Source organism: Ischnura elegans, chromosome 8, assembly GCF_921293095.1.
Source record: "Ischnura elegans chromosome 8, ioIscEleg1.1, whole genome shotgun sequence".
In the NCBI taxonomy this organism is placed as follows: domain Eukaryota; kingdom Metazoa; phylum Arthropoda; class Insecta; order Odonata; family Coenagrionidae; genus Ischnura; species Ischnura elegans.
Genome location: NC_060253.1, coordinates 98922604 through 98938386, shown reverse-complemented (window position 1 = coordinate 98938386; position 15783 = coordinate 98922604). Strand labels below are relative to the sequence as shown.

At 37.6% G+C, this 15783-nt stretch overlaps 1 protein-coding gene across 1 annotated transcript in view; it reads right to left on the bottom strand.

The window, feature by feature from the left end:
* LOC124163850 (knirps-related protein-like) overlaps window positions 1-4312 on the bottom strand; it is an 87222-nt gene extending 82910 nt beyond the window's left edge. Inside the window, exon 1 of the mRNA XM_046540954.1 lies at window positions 3024-4312. The gene's annotated coding sequence lies outside the window, so the exon portion shown is untranslated. The remainder of the gene's footprint in view (window positions 1-3023) is intronic.
* Window positions 4313-15783: the final 11471 nt, after the last annotated feature.

Here is a 15783-nt window from a genome sequence, read left to right as displayed (position 1 = left end):
ACTTGAAACTTGTTAAAAAGTTTGATTCACTTTTATTGATAAGTAACCTACCTCGATAAACCTATTACGTCTCAACGAAATATCAATTACTGCGGGGGGATAGCTATAATATAAATATTTTTGGTATACACAAACTGAATTAAATTAATAAAAGTAGTAATTAATGAACAGATTATATCCATGTTATAATCGGATCGGTGATTGGGAGGTATGTAGCAACGCCCACGTGAGGCAGTAGACTAGGATGGGCTTGCTGAGGTTCTAGAGGCAATTATTTCAATGATCTAATGCTGCTCCAGTTAACTCTTTTGCTGGAAATAAAGGCTAAACCTCGTCACAAAGCAATTTGTGTCTGTGAGAACATATAATCTCGTTTTGATGTCAAAATAATGAAAGTAAAATTATAATTTTGATAAAAATCCACTTCAAAGAAAACATCCGGTGCCTTCCTTTGCCACGAAAAAGAGTAAGCATCAATATAGAATAAAAGTAATTCCTAGACCACCATTGACATTAATTGAAATATTGACTGAAGTCTAAATCATTATTAGTATCAGGATAAAATCATTATTACTGTAAAATACTTTTGTTTAAAAATTATAAGTTGACCAATTAGATTGATATGGCTAAATTACAAGCACATGAAGGAAATTATAAGAATAGACAAGGAAAGACAAAACTAATAATATCGAAAATTGGATGAATTAAAAGCGAATTACATTGAAAGTAATTCAAGTTGGATCTAGTTTGTTTAGTTCTAATTCCCCGTTACGTCAAATGTGCAGATTGTTTTGTTGATGCAGAGAATTAGTCACCCTGAGTCAGTCAGAACTTGCATTGACACATTATTTTAATGGAGGTTAAGTTACAAAAAGAAAATAACTTTCACTATTAGATTGTGATTCAGCTGACATTTGATTTCTTTAAAATTTCAGATGGCTATCTTTTTATTTTATGCTGCGCTAGAATGCCTTTATTTCAAAAATTACATCGATGCGGCAGCACTTTCTTCAATGCGTGATTCGCACAATGTTCCACGTGCCGTGAAGTACCGCATAAAGTTGCGAGCTAGATATAAAATTATATGAAACTTTTAAATTTTGCATACATAATTCTACCAAATTAAAGTTTTCTTATATTTATATTTGCCGTAAATACAAATATTTTCTTTGAGAACGCTGAGCGGAAGCCGTAATCGTATTCTACGTAAATTAATACTAGCCTCGACGGAACATTAAAAGAATGATATGAACTCTTCTATTTTTATATTTACCCTCACCAACTTTTATCGTTAGAATAGAGATTACCATGGTCAACGTTCAAAAGGAGTAGGTCGTTATATTTGTAACTAGGTTATGGAAGTACTTTTATATCCCAGATTATTACCAACTGTACCCGTTATGTACGCGTCTTCGAAATTTTGATTTGTGACAGCAGTATAAAAGATAAGTAGTAAACCTGGGCCTATACTTACATTCTTTTTTGCGAAAGGCGTGCAGAGGCGTTCAGATGAAAGAACTTCTAGTAGTTAAGAAAATTTTCTTTTTCTGACTATTCCAAGGACAGTATAGCTAAAATATTTTATAATTGATAACTTTAAGTAAGATAAAACTTGCCTTTATTTACTTAACTTTATTTGCTTAAAAATTAAGTAAATAAACAATGACGAATGAGATTAGAACGAAGATCCTCATGATTGTATAATGAGCTTGAGCACAAGCCCATGATTGATATTTGGATTGAAATATTACTACCACGCAACGAGGTCACTTGTCACTACAATTTCAGTATCACTTTATTTCATTGGGTGAACTTTATCCAATTCAAATACCATTCTTTGCAATGCTAAACATTTCATACAATACCAGAACATTTGAAATGCACAACAAACTTAGTGTCATAAACAAACAACAAAATTACTGTCCCAAGCCAATGTTATTGATGCCACGTGGTCGACGTAAACATTAAAATGCATCCACCTCTTAGATAAGATTTCTTCGCGATCAGAAGCGCCGTAGAACAATGGGATAAATAATGGTCAAAATCATAGAAAAAATATTCTCTCCTACTGAACTTACTGTAGGCGAGGGATGAATATTGATATACTTCTATATCCAAGGTGTACAACTAAAACATTGTGCCACGCATTTTCTCGTCAATAAACGCTTAAAAATACGAGTAAATCACTGGCATATATAAACAAGGTGTATATAATTATCTGAGTTTTGCGGTCAAATGCTCGACGAAAACATGGAAGTACTACCATCTCCCTGTTTAGAAATATTTAATGCAATACATTTTCATTGTGATTAGAAAGAACTTAGCTATACGCGGTATATCACAAATTAATCAAGTAAAATTACACCTGAGGTAGGCACGTTGCCTAAGATGATGCTAAAGCACACTCCAAAATTTCTGTGGCTTCCTAAAAAGGCATCGTATGCAAACAACTCATAACAACATCAGTGAGTGAGTTATAAATTATTTTAAAAACTTATTAAAATTACTTTATAACGCAAATTTTCGTAAATCGCTCAATGCAGCGGGCAATACTCCATCGAAACTAGCTCACTTGCGGAATCTCAATAAGGGTCTTGTAATATACTAATGCCCTCCATTCGAAATAAAAATCTAGCCACATGTCTGATTAGGGTTCTTGCGGCCACATGCTAGACGTAAACATTGTCATTCCTAAAAACCCCAGATGAGAATAACCAACCTAAACAAATTTTTTACATGACACGGAGCATAGCCGACTTCTTCCGGGGAGATATCATGGAACAGCAAATCAAATGATAAAAAAAATACTGGCACAATTATACCTGATGATGATTGCAAGCCGATCGGAACACATGTAGTAGAGCCATGAAACAAAATTAAGTGCGCAGTACGATATATTTTTTTAACACTCGTGACGCATAAAATCGCATACAAATCAATATGAATCGGCGATCTTTGGCAGGATTTTTTCGGCCACGTGCCTTACGGGAACCCACGTAAAATGACACCCTCATTGTACTCACCGTTGCCGTGTTGTGGTATCTGGGCTGGTCGGAGTCGCGCCTCCCCTAAATTGGCCGGCCGCGCAGAGTGGTTCACCGGCTCCGCCCGGGACGGTGTCGGGAGATTCGGCGGCGGCGGCAAGTGGCTTTTGTCCTGCCGGAGGCCCTCCTCCTCTGCGGGGATATCGGTTCACCCGTCGCGTGCGGTCTGCTCACCTGTTGCTCGCGGAGACTTCAATGCTCGTCATACGTAAACGGGTCTAAGAGGGACAACAAAGTATTACGCCTCCGTTTTCGGTTCAGTGGGAAAAACCGGGTTAGAATTACGACCAGGGTTTAATACTTCACTGTTCTTTGCTCACACCTTCTCTTCTCCATTCACCAATCTTCATAACTCTGGTTGTTAGAATTCCCCCTCAAAACGCGTTACTTCCAGTAGAATGTATATAACGGCAGCACTTGTATCACTCTTCAGTAAAATCCTTCAATTCGATTTTGTTTATGGATGGTCACTATGTTTGCTAACTTATACACGCACTATAAAACTCATTAATGTACTCTGAATGTCTCCTTGTGCAATTATATTATCACTTTGCGGACACTAATAAGAAATAACAATGAAAATGTTCCTTCACGTCGTCGCTTGATGTTGTTGCGTATATCTGACCTGGAACCAGATTCACCGGATTTTTGGTGTACAGTCAAAAATATTCTTTGAATTGAATTGTGTGTTGCCTCATAAAATGGTAAGAATTGTGAAAACTGACCATTAATTCCCAAAAAGCGCTCCAAATGTTCACGGTCGATGTACTGTTTACGTCAGTTCAGGTATCTATCTCGATCACCCTTCAAAACGCCATCCAGGGTCTTCCGTGTAATAGGTCCCAATCGTTTCACAGTTCAATCGCGCACCGGTCTCTTCTGTTTTGGAATCACAACAACACGCCACACCGTCCGGTCACCCACTGGGGCACTTCTCGCCGCGCGGGATGGGCACAGCCTTTGCCCGCTCCCTGATCCCGCCGCCTCTCGACCAGTCGTGATTTTCGCGGGGCACCGCACTCGGGCCACGAAAAAAAATATCTGGGAGACTTGGGCACTTGTCCGACACGGCAGGATAGACACCTTCTGGTCAGGCGGTGCCGCACCCTATCCTCCACGGTCCCCGCTGATGGAAGAGAAGTAGGGGGGAAGTTACCACGTCGGGCTGTCCACGCGCGCATGTGCTCTCTCGGGAGAAAAAAAGAAAGTTACGACCACGGCAAGGAGGAGGGAACCTTACCGACCCGCTCTCTGTGGCCGACTGAGGGAGCCCTCACCGGAGGCCGGAGCGGTCGGGCGCGCTCTACCCCCTCCCCGTTGTGGCTCAATCTTCCCCTCCACCTTACCCGCCGCCTTCTCCCACTCCCTCTGCTTTACCTGCTTCTTACTAGCTCATCACTCTCCTCTCCTCTTGTGCCCCCATGGTGTGGGGACCGACGGTGTCATCCGACTTTTCCTTCCTGTGGAGCACCTCAAGAGCTCGACCCCAACCTCTTTCTTATATCTCTCCCCCCTCTCAGACGCGTGAATTTAACCAAACTCCCACTTCTTTTCGCTCGGATCGAGGCGGTCATGTCGGTCGTTGAGATCACCGTGACGTCCGTAGGAATTGCGTGGAGAAAAAATTGCTTGACCCCGGGACCTTAAAGGGGCGCACCACATCGGCGGAAAGCGTAACGCACGAAAAATAATATCACGTGGTTTTATATATTTAGTTGAATGAAAACTCTATGTAATACCTCGACTATAATATAAATGAAGAATATAGCAGTGCACAGTTGAAGTGTTCTCGACATGGTTGCGCAAACATCACTAAAAATCTCGAAATATGAATTTTTTCAAATTATGTAGTTTTCAATCTTATACTAAGTAATCCACGATGTTTACTTTTGACAGTAAGAAACCAATATTTACAGCTACTACGTGAAATGGCATCGAAACTGAATAAATTAGTGTTCTTAAATACAATCTAAAGGCTAGCGGTAAGTCTAATTTCCCTCAACTTTAACGTTGAAACAAACAATGCCTCGTAATGGCTTCAAAAATTTTTCCTTACCTTAGAATATACATTGAAAATTTTTAGTAACCTTGGCCAAACGTAAAAGTCGCGAAATTTGATAGCGTGTTATTCAGCAGTGATGCTTTACGCTGAAGCAATTAGCCTCCTTAACAGGTCCTTGGCGCAAAAGCTTCAATCGTAATCTGATTTTTCAATTAAAATAGGGGCCATCGATGGAGTCTTTGATGGGGCACGTACTTATTCCTTAATTCGGTGATATGTGCTAAATATCCATTTTTATTAATACTAGATGTACATTGATTGTTTAAAATGCCAATATATTGTTTATATTTGCAATTGTCAGTCAAAAAAGATAGGTTCTATGATAATTTCGGAACCAGAAGGTTATCCTGCATATATCACATTTCGATGTCAAAAGAAACCGTTCTCCATCAATTCGAACGATGTTACGCAAAAATAAAATTGTTTTGCTTAAAGTGTCAAGAGTAATTGACAATTGTCTGCTAGAAACTGATAAACTGATGATAAAATTTTAAAACAATTTCACCGCTATTTTTTGCGTTTAAATTGAAAACAATTTTACCTATGTGCATATATTAAAACGTATTTCGGTCAGATGATCATCACACTGGATTATCTAGGTCACTGTTCACTATTTCTATCATATTTCTGAATAATGGCCAGTACAAGATACATAACGAGACTACCTATTATAATATAGCGTACTAAGATTAACCGTTCATTATGAGACAGAGATTCATATTACATTTAATTGTTAAGTTACATTTAAGTTTTATCAGAGACAAGCAAGGAATGCTTTTACGCATTTAAATTTCATACCTTCATAAAAATGAAAAAGTTCGTTGTCATCATTAACATTATCGACTCTATAAATAAAAATCTCCTCTGTATGTAAATCGTCCTCTGCATAATTTTTTTTTTGCTATCATTCAGGTTGACTGGTAACCTGGAAACAGGAAAACTTGGAATACTCAGGGAATTTCAGTCTTTTAGAAATTCTCCGGGAAAACTCAGGAAATTCTGCAAGTGTCCTGGAAAAATCGATTTTTGTCGCATGATGGTTGAATTTCGAAGCAACCCCTCAATACATCTACATCTACATCTACATCTACATCTACAAATTACCCTGCGAGCCACCTCTAGGGTGTTTGGCAGGGGGTGATCAATCACCAGCATGCAGCATGCATTTGGACTCCCACATGCACACCACACCGTCCGAGAAACGTCCCGTATAATAACAAACTATACTACTATATGCTGTTAGAAATAGAATATAGAATAGAAATTCAGAAACATGCAGTAAGTTTTACATAGGTTAGTAGGCTACACTACAAGTCATGCAATCTATTTACGCGTTCTATTGCTGCCGTTATAATCTCTTATTGATCGTGGAAAAAATGATATTCGGAATCTGTCTGTTCTGCAATCTATCTCTCTTATTTTATTTATATGATCTGATCTTCCGTAGTACGTTGGCGTCCGCAAGATATGGTTAACTTCGTCAGAAAAGACACTGCTCTTGAATTTATCTAAAAGGTTTAGTCTATTTTTCAATCTACGGTCCCACAGAGATTCCCATCCGAGTTTATCTAAGAGGTCAGTTACACTAACAAGACTATCGTAACGACCTTTCACATACCTGGCAGCTCTTCTTTGCACGCGTTCTAACTCTGTTATTAAGCCTTTTTCATGAGGGTCCCAAACACTGGCAGCGTATTCCAAATGTGGTCTAACGAGGGAAAAGTAGCTAATTTCTCTCACTTTGTCGTCGCACTTTCCTAATATTCTTTTGACAAAACCCATTTTACGATTAGCTTGACCGGTTATTTCTCGAATATGTTTATTCCACGATAGATCATTATTGAGTCTAACCCCTAGATATTTCACAGATTCAACTGCCTTTAACTGCGCGCCCCGAATGACATAGTTACGCTGTAGGGAGTTATTCTTCCTCCAGAAATTCATTACGACGCATTTTTCCAAATTTAATTCTAACTGCCAAGCATCGCACCAAGCTTGGATAGCAGCAAGGTCATTCGTTAGTTCATCTATATCTTTGCTGGAACGAATTTCTCTGTAAACTACAGCGTCGTCTGCAAATAATCGTAACTTACTCTGCACTACTTCGCCAATGTCGTTTATATAAAGAAGGAATAGGAGTGGGCCAATGACACTACCCTGAGGAACGCCAGAAGTCACTCTAACCTCATTGGAGACTGCACCGTCTAATACTACTCTCTGGACGCGGTCGCTCAAAAATTCTCTAATCCAGGAAATGACATCTTCGTCTAGACCATAAGATTTCAGTTTTAATATTAACTTTCCGTGGGGTACTTTATCAAATGCCTTTTTGAAATCAAGAAAAATCGCGTCTACTGGAATGTTGTCTTCCCCGGAGACTAAAATATCGTGGGCGAAAAGCGCTAACTGAGTTTCGCACGATCTGCTTTTCCTGAATCCATGTTGATTTCCCATTAATAAGTTTTGCGCGTCTAGGTGTTTCATTACCGAGCTGACTACGATGTGTTCAATGACTTTGCAAGAGATGGACGTTAAAGATATCGGCCTGTAATTAGATGGCTGTTCCTTGTCTCCACTTTTAAATATAGGCGTTACATTAGCGATTTTCCAGTCATTAGGTACTTCGTGTTGCTTGATGGATTTACTGAATATTAACTGCAAGTAGGGGGCAAGTTCTGAGGCTAGTTCTTTATATACACGAGAAGGGATTTCGTCTGGACCAGGTGATTTATTTGGACTAAGCGATTTCAATATATTTTCTATTCCGAGCGTACTAATGTCAATAGCTGGCATCTTATGAATACAGGGATTGTCATCGGTCCCGGGTGAGTTTTCGGAAGGCTCCGTGAACACGCTCTTAAAGTAGGAATTTAATAAATTGGCTTTATCGTAACTGCTTGTCAACACATCTCCATTGTCGTTTCTCAGCGAACATACGGTAGATTGTTTACCTTGAACTTCCCTAACATATGACCAAAATGCTTTTGGGTTATCCTGTAACTGCTCTACTAGTGTTTTTCTTTTAAAATTCGTGAACGCATTCCTGAACGCTTCCTTCGTGGCGGCTTTAGTCATCCTATATTTTTTATTTATATATATCATTTTATATCATTTATACAAATCAAAATATAAAATGATTTTGGTTTGGTGTTTTTTCTTATTTTCCCAGAAATCTGAATACCTTAAGTGGAAGCCCCTCTGCCAATTAATTACTATTATAAGAATTTTTGTAAGAATATTGATATTCTTAGCCCATTAAAATACTTGCTGCTCATATTTGGAAGCTGATAAACAGACCGTCTCATGTACTGCACTTCAATTATGGACCGCAGCAGGTTCTATCCGGGGTTGTCATGGCGATGAATTCACGGTCATGTTGAGAAAATTCAAGTTAGACATATTTTGAGGGATGCTACGGAGACTATTAAGGGAGCGTGTTAGTCTTGTAAGTAGATCACTTGGATTATCATCAAAGAATCCCGGGTCCAAAAGCCTCGGTAATGCCCTCGGAAATATCCAAACAAAATCCTCCAAGTACGAGGTTGCCCACGGAATGTGACTGGTTCTCTTATCCTGAAGGCGAGGGTCTAGGGTGAGCTCTATTCAACCTTCACCTATCCAAACCAACCTTCGGGTTTAATCACTGAAAGAATGATAGTAAACTGTCCGCCATGGTATTTTTTGTCAAGATCATTGTGTTGTTCTTCTCCTTATGCGTGAATATGCGAGAGCTAATATCAAGAATATGGAGGATGAAGCAAATTTGGCCGCGAGTTTGTCCCACTGCAAAATCGCGGCCAATCGGAGCGCTTCGCTTGGAGTTTTTGCAGTTAAAAAAAGGGTCGTTTTCTACCCTAGCACTACCCGTAACATTTGTCCATACTGGCATCAGCTAACCAGGTTATAAAATTTCGTGACAAAATTTTTCTCCACCCTGTAAAGAAGATTTATTTAACATAATCCAATTGAAGTAACTGGCATAAGTGGATAATTTTATTTCATCTTACAATATTATTATTGCAACTGATCTTTCGGTCAGTGTAGCCTCAGATATTGGTCATGGTATTGAAACGAGGACATTCGTATGTATTTTATTTGTTGTTCTGATTGCATTATTTTACGTCTTGAGAAGTGTTTGGAGAATTTGTACTTGAGATATAATATTTAAGCAATGTCGAGTAAACTCAAATTCAAAATCAATTCGATATTTATATATTTTTCCACATTTTTTTGATTTGCAGTAGAAACTTTTGTTTCTAATAAATTAGTTAAATTCCATTATTAATTGCCATTGTAAAGAAGACTTCTGACTGTTCCGATTGTTTACGATGGGGTAACACTGAATTCCTTTTAAATTGCAGGAAATTGTGTTCGCTGCTCTTGTATAGAGAATTAAATTTCAGAGTGCACATATTTTATTGCAACCTATTTCACATGCTTCCTAAAATATCTTCACTTATCCATTATTATTGCTTTAATTTGAAATGCTACATTATTATTATTTTAACTTTTAAAAACTATAAGTTGTAAATTGTTAATGTATAGTTTTGAAAACCTTTTTGAATAAAGTCTATGTCATAATATTTCGATTTGCATATTTTTTTGCTGGTTAGCCCGAGAATGTGAAAATTTCTCATGCGTGTTAACACAAACGTGCTCTTCGCCTGAACTGAAGAAATGGGTAGGAAGAAGGTTTTTCATTACTTCATTATCAGTATAATCTTTTACATGTTTCTAAAATAGTGAGATAAGCGTAGCAGTTTGGTAAATGTACGGAATTCACGGAAGGAGAAGAAGGAATCTAATTTGGCAGCAAATAGCGGTTCAAGCCGTTGCAGACGCTCTAATTCCCTCTTCGGCGTGAAGGACGATTTTCGGAGAAAGACCGGCACAATCAAATTCTAAAGCTGTTCGAATATTTCCGGATCGTCTACCTCATAGCCCCTCACAGCACTAAACTTTATTTAGAATTCGAGAAGACCTCCCCATTCTTTCTGCTCATTCTTATTGCTGCTTCATAAGAATTTGAAAGGAACGCATGCTAGCAAAGACAAAACCATTTTCTTACACAACTTATTATCGTAAACTAGCTTCTCCATACAGTGCTTCTATGTGCCTATCATTGTAACTATTTGAAAATTAACCATCGAACGGATGAAAATTATTTATCTAGTATCGTAGACTACATATTTTAAATGCATTATATAAATGACATATTTTTAATACTTATTTTAAGGCATTATATAAATATACATATTTTTTTAATGCCTTTTGATTTAATTCTCCCTCTTAACATCTCGAAAATATATATTTTGTAGATGCTTTGTGTGTTTGGGGCGCTCTTTTAAATCTTCAATGTTTTTCAGACAGATTTCATGCTTAAGAGTTCTGTATTTGTTCATATTTTATTTGTATATATTCATTTCTCATCAAATATAATGTCAACATTTCTCTTTCCAGTTATCATTTTTCCAAAGTATTATCAATTTCCCTTTTCAATCATAATTATGTATGGATAAACACAGATATTTTACTGCCCACAAATTTTATCATGATAGCATACTACATTTCGATTGTTATACAATCATCATCAGGTATAATACATCTACATCTCCACAATACCCTGCGACCCACTTATAGGTGTTTGGCAGGGGGAACCTTATGATGATTGTGTAACAATCGAAATACGTGTAGTAAGCTATTTTAATAAAATTGGTGGACAACGCATTATCATCGTTGATTATTAGATATGTTATTCCGCGGCATCTATACGCAAAACAGGTGACCATAATTTTTACTAGCTTTTCTGCACACATTCTTTTAAAGTTTTACCGTTCAAAACTATTATTTAATGAAGGGATTTACACATTACACTCCCTCAAATACTTATTTTTAAGCTAAAAGTGTATTTCGTGTTCATCCATGAACCACTCTCATGGTCCCGCGATTGTGCTTTGAAAGTAAAAAATATTTCACCTCTTCGCGTTGTGATTTCGATTGGCGCTTTAAGTGAAACAAGTATTTTAACTAATGGGATATATTTCCCGTTCTATGATAAATATTTAGGCAGCCTCAAATTCGAGCATGCATTTTTAAGGAAATATATAACTTTCCCGCTTTTCATAACTAGCTAGCATACAACCATAATTCGCATATTCGCGGTACAAATGTGTTAATTCTATAACACTGCCTATATCCTTTTTATAATTTTCTCTAGCAATTGTATCAACCGATTACCAGTGGTGGCCGTAATCGAGCTAAAGTAATCCAACAAAATGGCAGCGATTACTTATTGAATAATATCTTTAATTTTAAAAGAAAAATTATTATACAAGTAACCTGAACTGCAGAAGCGTTACATTTAAGTATTCAGAGATACTAAATTTCTAGACACTTTTTATCACTTTAAAATGTTTAATGATCGTGACAGTTATCATGCATAATGCACCTGAGTTTATTTCCCTCTAAAAATTCCCTCTACGGTCGTTTTCACAATATGGCGTTTTTCGAGGTTGGCGGGGAGAGTTCATAAAACAAATGAATTAAGTAAATTCCTTCATCATTTGACGTCGTTCATTAAGACTAAAGTCATAAAACAGATTATGTTTGCTCTACGGAAAGTTCAATGCACCCGCATGTGTGAAGATAAATGGATGTGTCCATTACAGTTTCGTCCAACTGATGAAGCTGTCATCATAACCCAGGCTCATAAGGTGGAGGAAGTTTTTTATTCCTGAATACTGTTATTCCTATAACTTATAAGTAAACTCCTTGGAGTTACTCGCGCGATCTTGTTACCTAGGTTCTATTAATCTCCTTTATGAATAGCTGCGAATCGTCGGAGGGAAACAAAATAGTTGCAGTTATATCCCTCGTTTTCAGTTGACTTAGGTTTTTCCGTCATTTTAGAAATAAATTTCCCGTCAACTGAAGTCGTCATATCGTTACATAACGTTTCCTGCGGATGTGGAATCTGAACTTGTGAATCTTGCTTTATAGTCGGCCATTCAACTATTCATTCGAGCCTCGTTATCGCTGGTATGAAGGTTTTTTTTTGTGTTTGAGGTAGTACAGACGGAAAAATACCTTTAATCATGTCATTTCATATAATGAAATTGCTGTAACATTTCGCATTCCAAAAATAAGTGCTATCAAGGTTTACTCCATATCATAAATGGAGATGACTCAGATTTAATTTCATCTATCAATTTTCGAAAAAGAATTAAAGTCGAAAATTTTTATGAACTTGTTTTGACTTTTAGTCCGTAGTAAGTTTTACGCGAACGGATTTTAATAGAGCCTTACACTAACATATGGAAAACAACTACGCGATGCATACTTTTTTAGTAGCATACGCAGTGCATTAATATGAATAAAACATATGGGAGTTTCCAAATAATATTTTACAAGTTTTAAAGCAACAAATACAAAAAAAGTTAAGTAAAAGTGTAGTCCCCCGTGATAGCTTATCACTAACATATTTGCATATTTCGCATCTTAATGACTATGATACCATATTGTAATTGAATTCATAACTAGATGCCTCGGGGTTGATGGCAATTTGCAGTAGGTTCGCATTTAAGTCATTGCATCTTTAGGGATACTAATCCCACCGTCCGGGAATCGAATGTAAGACGTATGGATTACGATCGTACTTAATATCCCATAATAGTTTTCCTAGAGCAGGTTGGTTTCTTTACAACGGTGTTTGATAAAATTATTAACGGTGAATGCGTAAGTATACATCTTATTAGGATTACATTTACGATGCATAAATGTCGATGGAGTGTGCATGCAACTTAAATTTCATCCCGCGTCAATACCCCAGAGTAGATTATTTGTTGCGAATGCATAATAATTTTCAACTACCTCCCAGGCTAGAAGGAAAACAGTAGACTGTTTTGGTTGTGGTAAGGGTTTTTTAACATGTCGTCTAATATGAGAAAACAACGCGGGAGATAACCCGATATACCTCTCTCTCCCAAGTCAGTGCAAGCAGCCACTGACCTAGCAATCCTGAAATCCTTATAAATTACCAACTGCTGGACCAAGTTCTACTTCTGGAATCGCTCATTCAAGTTCGTATACCGCAGGACAGCCAGATATCATAGTGACCTATCTTAAATTTTAAAAAGTTGCATTTTTTTGCTCTTCTGAATTCATATAAAGTTTCCGATATAATTTAAGCAATGAGAAATATTTTATATAATTTTTTCGGAGATTATATGATAAAATTATTAATATATAAGGATAAGAGGATAAGGTATTGAAAACACGAGAATGTTGTAAATGATGGTTAAAGAGGACCCATACATTCCCTTCTAGCAATCTTGTTTGTCTTCTGACGATACGAATCACATGGCTAAAATGTAGGCCATTAGCTTGTAATTTTTGTCAACGTATCATGCACTTGTCTTTTTCAAAATTAGCCTGTGCTTCAAGCATAATACATTCACGTGTAAGAAAATACATGTAAATTTTTAGAGCTGAGATTCCGGAAAATGCAGAAAATGGTCTATTTTGCATTCCCTGCAAATTTTAAGTAGAGAGCGTAAGTTTTAAATTAGTATCATGCGGCGAAAAAAAGGAACAAGATCGATCAAAAGAAATCGTTGATCGATCGAAGAGCAATGGGTCGTCTTATCTTTGAAAAAAACCTTGGAATGAAAATTATCAGCTTCGTAACGTTTCACCGATATTCCATCATTCCTACCCGAGTTAAAACTCAGTAGTCATTATCTTTACCACTATTTTAGATATTTCTTTGGATTTATAAACTGAGTGAGTAAACAACTGTTGCTCAGTGGCATTGAAATTTTTTTAAGCAGCTAGATATAATGCCATTGATTGGGGAAATCTATTTGGACTAGATGTGAATACCGACAGTAAAATTCATTGACATTGGAACGGCGTCCGGGCACCTTTTTGCGATGTGCTCCGCGGAGTCTACAAAGACGGCCTCCAAGGCACGAATTGGTTACATCTACATCTACATAATCCTCTGCGTGCCACCTCTAAGGCGTTTAGCAGAGGGTGATCAATTATCAGCATGCACCATGCAATTGGACTCCCACATGCACACCGCACAGCCCAAAAAGCGTCGCGTATACTAACAAATTATACTACCATATGCTGTTAGAAATAAAAATAAAATTAAGAAACATGCATTAAGTTTTATATAGGTTAGTTTTCTACACTACAAGTCATGCAATGTATTTATCTGGTTACTGGCGATCAATGGTTGACTTACAATTATTGCGAAGAGTAAAAAAAGTAACCAGTAAAAGCTGAACCAAATATCGAGTATTAATTCTAATTTTGAGTTTATTCTAAGAGTTTCACCATCATATTTTCAGCAGAACCGATGACACGTTGGCACCCACCTCGAATGGACTCGTCACCAAATTTATTTCAATGTTGATTACACTGGAAAATAAAAATAAAGAAATAAAACAATTTCAGGACTTTGAATAAATACAAATGCTTTAGTGGCAACAATTTTTGGGCCACAAAAAATGGAAATGAGTGTTCATAAGATTTTTTGGACAACATTACCCGAATTATTTTTTTTTGCAAAATGATTGCACACTTGAATATATTCATGTATGCACTGCCGCAGCATCAGAATCATCATTATTCAGTTGCACCACATTTATAATACTTCCAATCTTGACTTTTTTGCACCTGTCAACGTCCAAGCCTCATCTCCATAAAGAAACAATCTCCAAGTGTAACAACTGATGAATTGTTTTCCATATCCTATGCTTGTAATCTCAGCTGTTATATGATTCTTCTTTTTGCAAAAAGCCCTCTCCGCCTGCGCTATTCTACTATTTCTTTCTTGCTTCGTCCATCGTTGGACATTCGGTTTCCCAGGTCAGAAAACGATAGAACTCATAAGTAGATTGCATGACTTGTAGTGTAGCCTACTAGTAGTACTACCTGTAGTGTACCAAGCTATGTAAAACTTTATGAATGTTTCTTAATTTTCTTTTTATTTCTAACAGCGTATGGCAGTATAATTTGTTAGTATACGCGACGCTTTTTGGGCTGTGTGGTGTGCATGTGGGAGTCCAATTGCATGCTGCATGCTGGTGATTGATCACCCCCTGCCAAACAACCTAGAGGTGGCTCGCAGGGTGTTATGTAGATGTAGATGAAAACTCTTTCACCTCATCAAGCTACGTAATATTCCTATTTTAATGTATGTAGGTGAGAATACAGACATATTTCACATCGTTCTCCATTCTCAGCACCCATGTTTCCCCAACTTATATCGCTACGCTTAAATGAAGCGAAAAAGGAGGAGACTGAGTTGGCATGGGAATAGGAGAGCATGAGGAGGAGAAGGGGGTGGGGTCGATTCCAGACGAAGGAATGCGAAGATCGACCCTTCCGCTCCAGCTCCACTTCCACCGCCCGTCTCCCTTCTTTTGTTCTATCCACTTCCCCTCCCATTCATCCCTTCCTCCCCATCCAACCATCTCTTGCCATCTCGACACACGCGGCCACTCGTTGCGATGACGAGAGATCACGTCACCAACATCCATCCCCTTTCCGGCCCATCTCGATTATTCTCTCCACTCACACTGCTTCGGGGAAGTGAATCGTCCCACCGTGGGGATGAATAGAAAATATAATGTCCTTTCTGGCTAAATCTGGTGGAATTCTGGCATG